This window comes from Calypte anna, chromosome 1 (genome assembly GCF_003957555.1).
Source record: "Calypte anna isolate BGI_N300 chromosome 1, bCalAnn1_v1.p, whole genome shotgun sequence".
NCBI classification, from domain to species: Eukaryota; Metazoa; Chordata; class Aves; order Apodiformes; family Trochilidae; genus Calypte; species Calypte anna.
In genome coordinates, this window is record NC_044244.1 from 111,543,945 (window position 1) to 111,559,388 (window position 15,444).

Here is a 15,444-nt window from a genome sequence, read left to right on the forward strand (position 1 = left end):
TTGCAGCAAGTCCTTTTGACTGTCTAGTGGCTCTACCTGGGGCTTTACACTCCTGTTGTAGTCTGGTAATCCTGTAGAAGACACTTGAAGTTCACTTTGCATATGCATATTATGGGAGGTTCCAAAGTGAAGTTAACATTTCAGACATTAAGCCAGTGGATCTCAAGTTGCTGCAAAAAAACTCCTCAAACTAGTACAGGTTTCATGAGATACAGATGTAGATAGTTGACAAGCTCAATGCTTTTGGATGCACACAACTGATACTATGCTTGAGAGGAATGCATCAATATGGATTTCCCTTGATTTTTGCCATGGGATAGAGACTCTCTTCTGTCTAGCTGTTACTTGAATGTAACAGAAGCAAAAGCTTTGGTATTTGCTGCTCTGATATTTTGGAGTAGGAAATCCTGTGGATTTCCAAAGGGAATGTGCTTGTTCCTTATTGCTGTAGGATGTGCTTGGCTGGGTATGATGATTTTGGCCAAGAACACTGCACCAAAATGTCTTCCACCTCATGGGCTGCTCCTACATCACATTCAGCAGCAGTTTCCTCAGATTGCTGTCTTCTGCAGTGCTGTCCTCTGCCAATTTTCTCTTCTCTCCCTAAGGAGAATGCACACTGGAGAGCTGATTCATCAGCCCAGTGATAAGCTGTGCTCAAATTAGTCCTTTCTCCAGCCTTCAGAATGTTGTCCAAACATAAACAGGAGTGGATGGTACTATGGTATTAGTGTACATCTCTGGTCAGGATTTATCCTTGGCTTTCTTGAGGGCCCTGATATCCCATTTAGAGTCACTTCTGTCCCCTTTTGAAGGCAGCTTCCAGAACTGCTTAGTCTGTTCCCTACTTCGACCTTCCTGTTTTCCTTTGTCCCTTTCTCCCAATGAGACTGTTCCGTGTTGTCTGCTATTCAAACCACTAAAGCAGAAGCAAACTGCCTGATAAAGAGATGATTTATTTTTTCCCCTTTGGTTCTGCAGCTGTTTCTTCCCTGTTTGGGCAGCAAACACTGAAATCCACCAGAGGATTTACATCTAGGCAGTGCTAATGTGTGTGAGATCTGGTATCTCAGATTTCAGTGGCTGATAAATGCTTTTGGTTGGGAGGATAGGTCAGCATGTTCATCTAGTGCAGGAGATGGAAAAGCACAGAAATGAAAAAAAGGTGGTATTGAAAAATTACTCCTCTCCTTAGAAATAGTGATAAAGGTTTGGTTGTGTTGTCGTCATCGTCTCCATCCCTCCTACCCCTCCATTAAAATATTGTTCCTCACCTCCCGCAGTTTTGGAGTGGCCTTTTAAGCTCCTCATGTCAGGATGGGCCTGGGTGTTGACATTTCCTTTATGTAGGATTTCTGTAACCCTCCAGAATTGTGGAGGACAGGAAGGGTCAGGGCAGTAGACATCTTCTGTGCATGTCTGTAGTGGGAGACTGGTCATGGTTCACAGCAAGGCAGTAAGGGGATGTGTTTGGGAAGTGGTGGGTAAATCAGCAACTTAGTGGTGTTACTTGCTGGAATGCTTTGACTGGTGTGGGACATAATCAAACAAATCTGTAAAAATTACAAAAAAATTATCACAAGGACTGGAGCCCTTGTCATTCATCCTGCTCAGCTGTTGGCTTGCCCCCTGGCTTATTCTGGACTAAGAAATGCTTTCTTTTAGCAGCATTTGTCTAGCTGTAGAGAGTGCCTCAAGCAGCAGTGGTTTCATTGCTTGGCAGGGTGTGTGCCACAATGGAGTCCTACCCTTGCCTTAAACTGAAAAAAAAAATAGACTTCTACAGCTATTTGCCCTGAGTCCATAGGATTCGGATCCTGAGAGACTGATTAATACAACCTCTCTGATAACCTCAGGCTTTTTCAGTGTTGTGTTTGGAGGAGACAGGGGTAAAATGGACCCATGTGTTATGTTGAGACTCAGGATATTGCTCAAAATGGAAATCAAAGGACTAAATTGTATGTTTTTCTGTCTTATATCAGTTGTTCAAATAAATAGGCTAATCCCTTTTTTTCCCATAGTAGTTGTGGTGATTATAACCACAGTAACAAAAGTACCTGTTGTAGAGAAAAGAAGATTTTATTAAAAGGTGCCTGTCCATCAGACACCTGAAGGAAAACCTTGTAAAGACAAACAAAAACCCCAAGCAGCAGGAACAGACTGCAGTATGGCACATAATACTTGTAATACATTTTAACAGAAGTAATTTTTTCCCTGCAGTGCCAATGCTGGGCTTTGGCTGGAACTTCAGAGCTGCTTTCTGTGAGATTGTTCTCTGTGGGGCAGAAAATCTCTTTGCCAGGAGAGTCATGGCTGGCCCTGTCTTTACTAACTGCATGTGTGGTACAGTAGCAGTGGGCCAGGATCAGATTTCAGATTTACTTGCTTTTTGAATTTGAGTTAATCTGTTCCTTTAGAATCACCATCTCCCTTGTGCATGTGCTGCAGAGCTGTCTGAAAGAAAACTGTCCCACTAACCTCTGCACTTTGAGCTGTTGCTCCAGGAGTGCCAAACTGTCCTCTGTTTTGCAGGGGTGGTGTTAGCACGTCATTGCCCTGTCAGTAGTGTCTGTGTAAGCCTCCTGTGGGAATGAACTTTATTTTTTTTCCTGCTCACTGGATCCCTTCTTGAGATTAGTGATGTCAGGGCAGATTGGTATTTTTCACCATGAACTGTTACAGGAGCACACCCAAAGACCAGACTCTCACCTTCCTGGATATCCTGTTGTTTGGGAAAGAAGGCAGAAGTAGGAACTTTTTTTGAAGTTGTTAATTTGCTTTTTCTGTGGCCCTGGTGGAGAAGCTTGGTCCAGTAGGATGCCACTGTGCTCAAGACATGAAATTACCAGAAACAGGCACAGAGCTTTTGCTTTTGAAGAGTCACAGTGAAGGCCATCAAATGGTATAGCATCTCTGCTGTGACTAAAGGAACCTTTAGCAGCCCAGACCTTGTGCAAGAGAGTGACTGTCATCTGTAAAGGCTCAGGGCCATCAGTTCCTATCACTAGTGGTGAGCTGATTTGGGGTGAGCAAGTCCAGTCTGGGTGTAGGTACAAACAGGGTTTCCAAGGCTGTCTTCCAAACCTTTTGCCTCCATGTAATGGGAATTATCAACAAAGTAATCTGTGCCTTTGCCCTCTGTGTATCCCCAGGCAGTTTGAGCAGTATTCATTCCAGATCAGTACCTGGCCCAGGACCACTGTTAAGTAAACAGTGGGATCAGCTCTTTTTAGTCCTGACAGCTCTGAACTATGGAAGGGTATTTCTGGGCCACAGCCTCATACCTTGCCTTACCAAGGTGAAATGTGGTGTCTGGTTCTGCCTGCACAGGTGGTAAAACACAAATATATCCAGCACCTTCTGAGTTTACAGGTGGGTGCTGTGGACACTGAGGATGTGGGTGAACCTTTCTTGAGGCTGTTGTTTTAGACTCCTACATCTGTTTCAAAAAGTTAGAGCAGGCAGCATGAGACTCATCTAGGAGACTTATAAACAGAGGAAAACCACTGCTCGGAGCAGAGGGAGTGGAATAGGGGAATGATACTACGTGTTGTGACTTACTAGTGTGTGATCATGTCTGTGCTGAAGAAAAAGCAAGAGATTCCCTATTCTTCATCTACTAAACCTTCCCTCCCCCTTTTTGCATGCCTCTGCATGCACACCTGTGTGCACTGTTCCTGGTGGCAATCAAATCAACCACCCCTTTTTTGTCCCTTTTGATTACTCTTGACAAGACTTTTGATGGGGCTCCAATCCTTTGGGGCTTCCTTGTTGTCCCAGTTTGTGCCTGTGTTTGCTGTCATGTTCCTTTGAGGAGGTCTCATTCAAGAGAGTGATTTGCCATTCAGAGGAAGGGGAGTGGGCTTGAGGGGCAGTGTCTCTTTGGTTTGCTGGGGTGGGGAAGGGAAGGCAGCTTTGAGATGTGTATTATCTGCTGCCATCTCAAGGGAAGAGGTTGGATGGGGAAGGCAGCAGTACCTAGAATTTGTAAGGTGAGGATAGCAGAGAAATATAGCAAACCACACAGTGTCCCATATTGCAACTGTGCCTTTGGGGAAGCAGGCCAGGATTATTTTTAACCTAACATAGACCTCTTCTAGATTTGTGATAACTGAAGCTGTCTTGTCAGCTGTATGGAGCCTGTTGTTGTGATATGTCTTCTTGGCCCAATTTAAGTATTTAAATAGAAGCTCCATAGACTGGAGGGGATGTGTCAACAATCACCAGGGCTGACAGCCTTCCCCCCTCACTGCTGAACTGCTGCACTTGCTGGTGTCTCTGATTATCAGGTGGAGACTCTGGGTGGAGAGGAAGGACTTGGATGGAGCTGCCACCTTTCCAGGCTCTTTGGCCATCTGGCACTTTGTTGAACCAAAACCCTTTGTTGGTCCTGATGTGAGTCTCTGTGCCTCTCACTCCGCTCTTCTCCCCTCTTAAGTAGCCCCTCAGACCATGGGTGCTACAGGGGGGGTGGCCTTCTAACGTGTACATTGCCCTCCTGCCTGCAGAAACTTCAGGATTAGAAGTTGGACTGCTGTTGGTGAATAGGGGTTGTGTCTGTCTCTGAGACCTCCTCTACACCAGAGGACCTCATGGAGGAGAGAAGAAAAAACTGGTCCTTGCTGTGTGAATATAAAATCTGTATACTTCACTCCCAAAAAACTCATTGATGTGGCACTTTGGGACATGATGTAGGAGGGATGATGGTGTGTTTTTTTCATTTAGTTTGATTGTTTTGGGGTTTTTTTGGGTGGGCGGTTGGACTCGTTGATCTCGGAGATCTTTTCCAACTGTGATGATTCTGTGATACAGTGCAGGGCTCTGACTAGTTTGCCCAGGTTTTTAAAGATGGATTTCTGCAGTGTAGTGCAAGCAACAGCAGGAAATGGAAGGCAGTACAAACTGATAGACCTATTTTGGCTCCTTCTGTAAGGGACAGGTGAAGTTGAGCTCTGAACAGGATATCCTGCCATCTGTGGTAATTACCTCTTTGCTATGGCCAGTGCTGTAGTCCAGGAATCTGTCCTGTGACTTGCCCATATTTGTAGCAGGGGAAGGCAGAGAAGCATGGAGGGAGCAGGGGGTAGTGGAGAGGAAGCAAAAAGAAAGGAAAAGGGCTCCCTCAAAATCTTGGTCCCTTGAGACTTTTTTTGCTGTCCTGTGCCAAAAGGAGGGCTAGTTGGGAATATCTGGTGGCCTTTGGAGTCTCATCAGGAACTGCTGTAAATCTGCTCTATGCCAGACAACAGTCCATTTGGATCAAGGGGCCATATAGGCCTTTAAGGGGGCAACCTTTTATCCCCTTGATCTTTGTGACGTCATCCATCACCACTCCTTTTGGACTTTTAAGTCAGCAGTCTTCCTCTTTGGTTCATTAGCCTCTTCTTGCTACTAGAGAAGCCTTTTCCACCCCCACCCCCCTCTCAGGATTGTGAGTGTGGTGATATTTTCTGGTGATTGTGAGCAGTGGTGTTTCCATGTCATTTCAGGTGCCACTGTCCTTCTGCGCTCATGAAGGGGATTGATTTTTGCCATGGGAAAGGGCATTTGGAAAGAGAACAATATAAAAATAAAGCTGAAAGTGGAGGTGGCATTCAGCAGTAGTGAGGAGGGCAACAGAAGACAGGGCAGGTGAGAAAGAGAAATGGCATGGAGGCAAGAGAGGCTTCAGTGGAAGGCAAAGTGGATGACAAAGAATGGAGAGGTGGTAGTTAAAATAAAATACAAAAGTACATTACTTGCACCAGTGCAAAGGGTGCTATTTAGCCCTTAGTTTAGTGTGAGGTATTGCAGAAATTTGTAACATTTGGAAGAGTCTCTGGAACATGGTGGAGAGCTTTGCAGAGATGCAGGCTGCTCATTGCTTTGCATACTTGTCACCAGCAGGGGTTAGAGTGACACTTTTAAGTGGATCTTCTGATTTGGTTTCATCCAAAGGGAATCTGGCTTGTGCACACCAAAATCATCCTGCCGTCCAAGTTGCAGAGACAATAGGGCATTCCCTTCAAAAACAGGATTAACAAAAATTGTGGATCAATTAAATTGAGTCTCTGGCTGCCCTTTTGATGTTGGCTGTGGATACGACTCATTGATGTTCCTGCTGGACTTTCTTTGTTGCTTTTTCTAGCTTTTCTCAATAGAGGCAGGTGCTGGAGGTCTTGCTGAAGTCTTGATTACTATGAGAGAAGCTATTTTTGTACTTTGTGTGCTCTTGACTGTAGTAGGGCTGTCCTGGGAGTGACCTGCCAAGTTGTTTGTTTGGATGTATGTCCTTGTGAGTCTTAGGTTTGTGATCCAAGTTAAGGAACCAGCTCTTATCTGGAGGATGGGTCTATTCAGAGAAGCCCAGCAGACAGCTACAGTGCCAAGAAGAGGGACCCTGTGTGAGGGACCCTGTAATGATGAAAGGGTTACACCTGGCTGCATATTTGCCTCTCAGTGCACAGGTTCTGTGTGGTCAGTGTGATACCTGAGTATTAACAAAACTCAGAACAGTTTAATTTAGGCATTCAATAATGTAGCAGAAGAGAAGACTGACAGGCAAAACCCAGTTCATTAATGTTTCTGCACAATGTTGACATGCTTTTTCTGGAATTAAGTAAATTTTGATCTGGAATGAAATCCATTTAGTTCCTGACTAAGTTTTTCTGACATAGTTTTTGGATGTTTCTGTTGCATTGCTTTGGGGTACTTTATGATGATAAACTAATTCTTGATAGTAGGGGAGGAGCTGGCAGCACCAAGAGAGCTTCCCTTTTTTGTGAATTTCGTGTGGCTGAGAGGATTCTTGCATTTGAGCAAGTTATTTCCTTGTCTTTGGTGTTCTACAGAAGCATAACCTGAAGCCACAGCTGGATGGGAAAATATTTTAATCAGAAGGATAAAAAATCATTCAGAGCTGAATAGAAGTTAAGTGAGTTCCCATTAGTTAAAAGCCTTCAGAGCACTTTGTTTTAAAATTGCGTAAAATTAACCTGGCTGCCTTGCACAGTCCAATAGTGCTGCAGTGCAAAGTCCTTGAAGACAAATATACAAGGGTCAGCCTGAGGCTGAGGTAATTGAGGCACATACCCTTTTTAACTTGGAAAGCCTTTAATTTTTTAAAAATCCACTCTTTTACCTTGTGGCAGGTTGCAGACTCAAGTGATTGCACTTGATACCAGCTTGTGTGCTGAGATGTTTCTGGTATAGTTTAATTCTCTGGAATCTCTCAACTGTCTGTTGTTTAGCTTGGGATTGGAGAGCTGTCAATATGTAGGTAGCACCAGTTGGAAAAATACTTGGAGGGTATGGTTGAGTGATGGAAAGTCTGTCTTGTAGGTAGAGAATATCTGGAAAGAAGACAGTCCTTCAAGGTCAGAGAGAGAAGTTTCACATTTATATACAGTGGTAAATATTTTACTTCTCACATACTCCTCCTTTTGCTTTTTCGGTGGCTATGTTAAGAGATTTATCATGAGTGAAAAATCTAAAATAACTGTGGGTAGGTAACGGGTATCTTTCTAGAGCAGGGAATTCAAATACTGTTAGCTTCAAAATACAAGTTATCTTCCAGTTTTTGTGGTTGTTAAGATCCTGTCTTATGGTACTTTATTTTCTATTCCCTTTTTGATGGAGGATTAGTACAGCTAGGAGAAGCTTCCTTGACAGAGTTTTGCTTTATTTTCAGATAGTTTGGTTATTGGGACAGAGTGAGTACATTGGAGGTATTGGGACAGGAGTCTTCAGGGCAAGAAGGTGACAGCTATAAGGAAAGAGAATAAGGAAGAGATAAGTAGTCTTTTATTGCCTGATTATTTGTGTGACCCAAGTTGCTGCTGACTTGAGGTTTGGTTGAAGTATGATGTATTCCAGAGTTGGGGGTGGCGGGTTAGTTTTGGTTTCTAACATCTAATCCACAAGATAGATGTCTTGGGGTTTTTTTTGAGGGGTTAAGCAATAAGAAATACTTCAAAGTGGCAGTTTCCAAGTATGAGGCTGAAGTGTTGGATCTAAGCAGAATTACAAAAAAGATCACACTGAGGAGTTTTCTTTCTGGGTTGGTTGGTTTGTTTTCTAAAGCACCTCACTGAAACCGAGGAGATATTACACTCATAAACCTTTGACTTGTATGGTCGAATGGGTGGCATGAGGTACTTGTTGCAGAGCTCATGTAGCTAAGATTTGTAAAGCAGACTTTCCAGTAGAAGATATTTTTTGGTAATGTTTCATCAGAGATCATGTCTTTTTTTAAATAGACATAAAGGACTAAAGATAGAACAACTCAGTTGCTAAAAATATCCACTTGCATTGACGTCTGTTTTTTTTTTTCCTTTAAAAGAGACCTTTAGGATATTTAGCAAGATGCTTGATATCTGCTTGGAATCATTTTGTCTGCACTGATTTTGAGGGAGAGACAAGTCAGCTTATCTTAGAAAATAGTTTATCTTGGTTTGATTTAGGAGGGCAGTGTGGGAATAGAGCAGATGTTGAGGAAGAGACTTGATGTGGGTAATATGGCATAAGAGGTTGTTTTAATTACTGCAGCTGTAGAAGATGGGCATTTGCAATCTCAGAGTTTAGAAGACTGCTCAGCTCTTGTATTTATGGAAAAAAAATCACATATGAAATAGCTAAATCAAACACCAAGATACCTAATGGATCTCACTGGAAAGATGGTCCCTTGGTAGGAAAGCTGCTCATGCTGAATGATTTCAGTTACAGTCCAGGATATAGTAATGCTGGCATCCTTTTAAGTGTGAGATGAGAGAATTAATAATCTTCCAAAAGATCTCTGATCTTAGAAGCTAAGTTTTTCTGAGTGGGAGAATGATTTACTTGAAATAGATTTTGAAGTAATTCTCAATTTGCAGATGATCTGCTGTGGACATGATTCTTTGCACATCGTTGGCAATTTGATTATGTTCCAAATAGTCCTTTGAGATCTGTGGTGCGAGAATGAACTGGTGGATCAGTTAACACATTTAAATCAGTTTTAAGATTGGGCTTTTACTTTACTGCTGCCATGTAGAACCTCAGAATTTATTAATTCAGCGCTGCACTCCTTTATTTACAGACTCTGCGTGTGTTTCAGCATCCAGAAACATTGAGGTCAGCCCAAGCTGAGCAGATGCTACCCACAGTCTGTGTGACTGTGTGATGCATGGGGAGGAAGGAGTCACAGCTTTCTGGCACCTGGCAGGCTGTGCAGCATCAGGCAGCTGCTGGTTTATGCCAGTTGAGACAGACCATTCCCACAGGCCATTCCCTGTAACTCACCAGGCATTTTGAGGCCGTGATCACAGCCTTCCTCCCAGCCCCTGACCTCCCCTTTATCCCCAGGTGAGCCAGGAGCACATGGCATTGCCTGGCTGGTGGTGTTGCTGCCATTGCTTTTCCCTTTGAACTTTCGTACAGGTCAGATGCAAATAGCAGTTTAGACATAAAAATAGCTGGCACCTGCTTCAGTCACGCTGACCAGGGGTGAGCTGGGGCCCTGCAGCCAGCTCCAGGGCTGGCCTGAGCCAGAGTGGTCTGGTGAGATTTTCTCTGCCTGTTACAGGTGGAGCAGCCCCAGTCATGGGGAGGAGCAGGGACAGCCCCCTGGCAGGGTCATTGGCTGTACTCCTGTGAAGTTAATAAAACACCCGAGCCCTGCCACCCTTTGATCACAATTATTTTCTGCCTCCTCAGCCACGTGCTCTTTTATTTGATTTATTATTTTTTTTTTTTTCTCCCTTCTGAGTGGGGGGGCTCTACTTTTAACCTTTAACCTAGCAGTTCACTTTCTTGCTGTGTTTAACCAAGACCAGGCAAGGACAATGTAAAGATTAATGCATCTTCTTAGGAATTACATTGTTATTTGAGATTGTATTTAGCTCAAGCTTCATTGGGTTTCTGGAAGTCTATTATTTATGTATATTTCTGATTAATTAAAACCATATTAGCAGCATCATTTAAAAAAATTGTGTAAACAGAAGAAAAAATATATTAGTTCAAAGGTCTAGTGCACAGGAACTCTTGCAGGAGATAAGCTAGGCCTTGACTACCTTGGCAGGCAGCTCTGAAATGTTGTTGTTCTTTGTGGGTTTCGTTCTAGGTTCCCCCCCCTATTATTTTGTTGGCCATTGTTGCTTGGAAAGGAATATGTAGAACATGTGTAATTTTTTTGAGGTCCTGGAGAGCTGAGAAATCAAAAATTATTACCTTGCTCACTGTGAAAAGGTTTTACCCATTAAATTTTTTTTTCTTTTCGTCAGGATATAGGTGTAATTAACTGCTTTTTCCTTGTTTGTTCTTCTGAATGACATAAAACATCTTATCTGCAGCATATCAGAATTTTAAAATTTTCTTTGAAATGGTTTTACTTCCTCAAAGCAGAATGCTAAGGGGTTTGGGCAGGGAGTAAACTTTAATTAAAGTTTATTAAACTTAATAGACTTTATTTCCTAAACGCTATTAAAGTACTTAACCAGATGGCCAGTCTACTTAATTTCACATGCATTTGAATTATGAACAGTGAATAAAAAGAAATGTGTGTAGTTAGCTTAGTATAACTGGGGAGAGTTGAAACAGCCACTGAGGAGGAGGATCCATCAACTACCAATAGTTGCCATGCAGGTTTGTGCCCAGTGCTTGGATGTGGCCATCTCCAGGGGATTGCTTGTACTAACACTGATAGCTCCAAGTGCTTTGCAAACAGCTTGGAAGTTTGAAGGATCTCCAGTGTCAAGGCAGAGGATGAGGTGAACAACAGTGAGGTGGATGAGGAGCAACACTGGAGCGTATTTTTAGCCAAGCGTGCTTGACACCTGACCCTGTTGGCAGGGTTATGCTCAAAGGGACTTAATGTGGACAGGAAAGGAACGTGTATGGGTGAGCTCAAGGAGGTGACGTGAGTCTGGCATGCTGGGCACAGTATATGTTGCTGGGAGTTTTAATCCTGATGTGACTAATGCTTCACCTACAGGTTTTCGTTTTGGAACCTTACAGATTCGATGCCGGTAAGGGAAAGGTATTTCTGCCAAAGATTTGCTGGAATTCTCAAATCACACAAGGTAACTCCTTCCTATTAACTTTATCTGTTAATTCCTAAGAAAATTATTAGCTTGGAGTACCTGGAAAGTCTGCTTGTGGAGGATCAGAGCATGAAAGTTAATGTTCAATTGCGTCTTCTTTGTGGGTAATTACAAAAAATTGTGTTTGGGGATTTATTTTTTTGCCTGACTGAAGACCATTGAAAGTCCTGCAGCTCTAAAAGCTATCTGTAAATCTGTTGCACATCAAAGAAAATGTCAGAGCAATGGAAGTAAAGCTTGCATAGCCTGGCTGTGGAACAAGGCTTCCCCCTGAGCGCAGTGTGGGGAGAACCCTCAGCCCAAAGATTTGGGACAGGGCACAAAATGAAGGCAGCAGAGGAGCACCATAGTGAAAGGAACATGTGGTTGTGAAGGTCAGCCAGAGGAAGTCAGGAGAGGGTGTTTGCAACTCTTTTGGGTTGGGAGTGGCTGGAAAGCTGCCAGGCAGAAGAGGACCTGGGGGTGTTGGTCAACACCGGCTAAACATGATCCAGCAGTGTGCCCAGGTGGCTAAGAAGGCCAACAGCATCCTGGCTTGTATCAGGAATAGTGTAGCCCTCAGGAGGAGGGAAGGGATCATGTCCCTGTACTTGGCATTGGTGAGATCACACCTCAAGTACTGTGTTCAGTTCTGGGCTACAAGGAAGACATTGAACTGCTGGAGTGAGTTCAGAGAAGGGCAACCAAGCTGGTGAAGGGTCTGGAGAACAAGTCCTGTGAGGAGAGGCTGAGGGAATCGGGATTGTTTAGTTTGGATAAGGGGAGGCTGAGGGGAGACATTATTGCACTCCACAGCCACCTGAAAGGAGGTTGTAGGGAGGTGGGTGTTGGGCTCTCCTCCCAAGTGAACAATGCTGGGACTAGAGGAAGTGGCCTGAAGTTGGACCAGCAGAGGTTTAGCCTAGATCTGAGGAAGAATTTATTTCTGAGAGAGTAATTAGGCACTGGAACAGGCTGCCCAGGGAGGTGATGTAGTCACCAGCACTGGAAGGATGTAAAAAACATGTAGATGAGGCACATCAGAACATACTCTAGTGGGTGACACTGATATTAATATACTTTTTCTTTTTTCTGGGGGCGGAGGGGTTGTTGACAATTAGACATAGTGGTCTTAGAGGGCTTTTCCAGCTGTGGCAATTCTGTGATTCTGTGATTTTTAAGACTTGGAAAAGTGAAAGAAGGAGGGAAATGAGGAAATGAAGCTTATTCCTTAGACTGCAAATTATCCTGTGTAGGTCTTCCATACACTGCTGTCACTCCACAGCAGGTGTCTCTGTAATACTGAGGCACTGATTACAGTACCTAACTATCCTTGTTTCTGTGCAGGCAGTTCTTTATGTAGCTCTGTATTAGCCAGAACTATGTTCTGTTATTGCCGTAAACATTATCTGTAATGGTTATATTCAAAGGAAAAGAATATCCCAGTGTTTAGGAAAAAAAAAATCACTGAAATTACTCTGAACATGGTAATTTATGTTACATATTGCAATAGGAAAATTATGTTTACAATTAATAGCCATTTAGGAAAAAAAAAATAAATTCATTTTCCAGAGCCTGTTTCTTCCCAGAAGCCAATTTAGGCAGTTCTTTTATAAAGCACAGATGAGCTTGCATCAGCATTCCAGATTTATTGAAAATTTAAATTTCATTAACAAACCCAACTAAAACCCAAGCACTCCTAAGCACAAGGAAATGCAGAAACCTTTCCTGAACTTACTCAAATTCCCCTTATACGTTTACTGACTTATACTAGTCTTTCATCTAGGCCTTTATTGGGTTAAAATCATCACAGGGGCTCAGAGGTGATTATTATCTAATACGCTGAAGATAAATTATGAATTTTTGGGGGTGCAAAGCTGTCTGGACTGCAACTGAGGATTTCCCAGGACAGGGCACACTAAGCTCAGTTTAAAGATATTCTGCCTGAATTTTTTTAGGGCAGCTGTGGCTTTCCCAGTTTGCCATTTCATATGGTCATGGTTTCCTTTCCTGTATGTGGTTTGGGTTGGAAGGAACATTAAAGACCATCTTATTCCATTCCTGCATGGGCAGGGACACCTCCCACCATACCAGGTTGCTCACAGCCCCATCCAACCTGGCCTTGAACACTGCCAGGGAGGGGGCAGCCACAGCTTCCCTGAGCAACCCCTGCCAGTGTCTCACCACACTCACAGGAAATAATTTCTTCCTAATGTCTAACCCTAATCTCTCTTCTTCAAGCTTAAAGCCATATTCCCCTCGTCTTCTCACTATACATCTGTGTAAAAAGCCCTACCCCAGCTTTCTTGTAGGCCCCTTCAGATACTGGAAGGTTCCTACAAGGTCATCTCAGAGCCTCCTCCAGGCTGAACACCACCAAACTTCTTTACCTTTCCTCATAGGGTAGGTTCTCCAGCCCTCTGATCATTTTAGTGGCTCTCCTCTGGAGACATTCCAGGAGCTCTTTGTCCTTCCTATGCTGGGGACTCCAGACCTGGACACAGCACCCCATGTGGGGTCTCACAGGAGCAGAGCAGAGAGGGAGAATCCCCCCCCTTGACCTGCTGTCTGTGCTGCTTTTGATGCAGCCCAGGACCCGGTTGGCTTTCTGGGCTGCAGGCACACATTGAGGGCTCATGTTGAGCTTCTGGGCCACCACCATCCCCAAGTCCTTCTCCTCAGGGCTGCCCTCAACCCTTTTTCCTCCCAACCTCTACTCATGCATGGGATTGCCTCCACCCAGGTGCAGAACCTTGCACTTGGCCTTGTTGAACTTCATGCAGTTTGCACAAGCCCCCTTCTTGAGCCTGCCAGGGTCCCTCTGGATGCCATCCCTTCCCTCCTGTGTGTTGGCTTCCCCACACAGTTTGGTGTCATCAGCAAACTTGCTGAGGATGCATTCTATTCCACTGTCCATGTCACTGGCAAAGATGTTAAATGGCATTGGTGTGAATATGGACCCTTGAGGAACTCCGCTTGTCACGTCTCCATTTGATGGTGGGGACAAGGTGAATGCTTTCCAGCTACGCACTATAGTGCTATACAGACATCCTGGTTAACTTGCTGAGGACCTATCCTGTTTCCAGTGTCAAGTATAAGAAGTCTTATAATCTGTTTAACTAAGAATAATTAAACCTTTTTCAAATGGGACCAGGGTTGTCTGTCAAGTGCTGCTGCAATGATCTTGAACATTGCTTGTTCCTCCTGATGTTACCAGCCATTAGCACTGCAGAAAGGACCATGTGCAGGTACTTAAGCCCCAGCAAGCAGCTGGAAAATCTTTGTGGATTTGGCTGCCTTAAAAATAACAGTAATAAAAGATGGCTACAGAAAGAACCCCCCTTCATCAGGGGTTTGAAGTGAGTTGAGGATTGGAGCAAGTAAGGTGGTCCAATGAATGTGCTCAGCTATGGAGCACTGATCCCTAGCAGAAGGCCGGGGTGGTCAAGAGGGGGCAGTAATGTTTTAAGCTGCTACAGCTGAACCTGCTGGAGAATGTTTATCCATCATAACCCTGGATCCACAGATGTCCATGGTGGACAGTCGTCTGCTGGTGCTCAGGCTCTCTTGATGAGTGAACAGATAACTTTGCAGAGTTGAGTCCACAGATGAACTTCATTGCTTGCTTATCTGTTCCCTGTCTTCAGCTCAAAACTGAAGGGTTTGGTTGCAGGTTTCACTGGAAAATTAAATTCTTTATTTGTTACATGAAGTCCAGTTTCCATCTTGAAAAGGGAGTCCATCTGTCACTGGTCCATGTAGTCAGTGGTCTGGCTTGTAATGGGTTTACAGTCAGCACACTGACTGGTACTTGCTCTGCCATACCCTCAGTTCCATTTAATTAATAATTGCAGTTCCTCTTTTCAGTCAACTTATGCCACCTCTAACAGCCATTACAAGAAAGTTCAGTTCAGTTGTGCATTATGGGGGGAGGGAACCGCTTCTGATTGTTGTAAGCACTTCATAATTTATTGACATTCTCCTGTTTTTTCCTAATATGAGAAAGTAAACTTGTGATTAAAATCACATTATCAAGCTTTTTTGTTTTCCTTTTGTTTTCTTGACTTTTGGTTGTTTATTCTGCCATTTCTCTGCAACATCTGCATATTATCAGATGGGAGATGATCTTTAGGGAATGGTCAGAGCTGTAAGTTGAGCAAATAAGCAGGAGATTCAAAGATACTAATACTTCCAATGGTGAGGAAGAAAACAGACCAGAAAATGGATCTTGTAGTTTTAATAAATTATATATGTATATACGAGAAACAAGCAAACAAGTAAATAGATAGAATGGAATTAAATGTTCCACTTGTGAGATGATGCTGAAGACAGAGTTTTATGTGTCCTCTTTTGAGTGCTGTGTGTCCTAAATGTTGGAATGCTGAAAATATTTTCAAAGCTGTGGTAT

At 43.5% G+C, this 15,444-nt stretch overlaps 1 protein-coding gene across 4 annotated transcripts in view; it reads left to right on the forward strand.

Moving 5' to 3' along the window:
- AGPAT3 (1-acylglycerol-3-phosphate O-acyltransferase 3) overlaps positions 1-15,444 on the forward strand; it is a 90,765-nt gene that overhangs the window by 23,984 nt on the left and 51,337 nt on the right. For 2 of the 4 annotated variants that reach the window (XM_030469629.1, XM_030469632.1), the window contains exon 1: positions 10,949-11,036. The exons of the other annotated variants lie outside the window; for them this stretch is intronic. The gene's annotated coding sequence lies outside the window, so the exon portion shown is untranslated. Of the gene's footprint in view, positions 1-10,948; positions 11,037-15,444 lie in introns of those variants that run through there. 4 annotated transcript variants of the gene reach the window in all.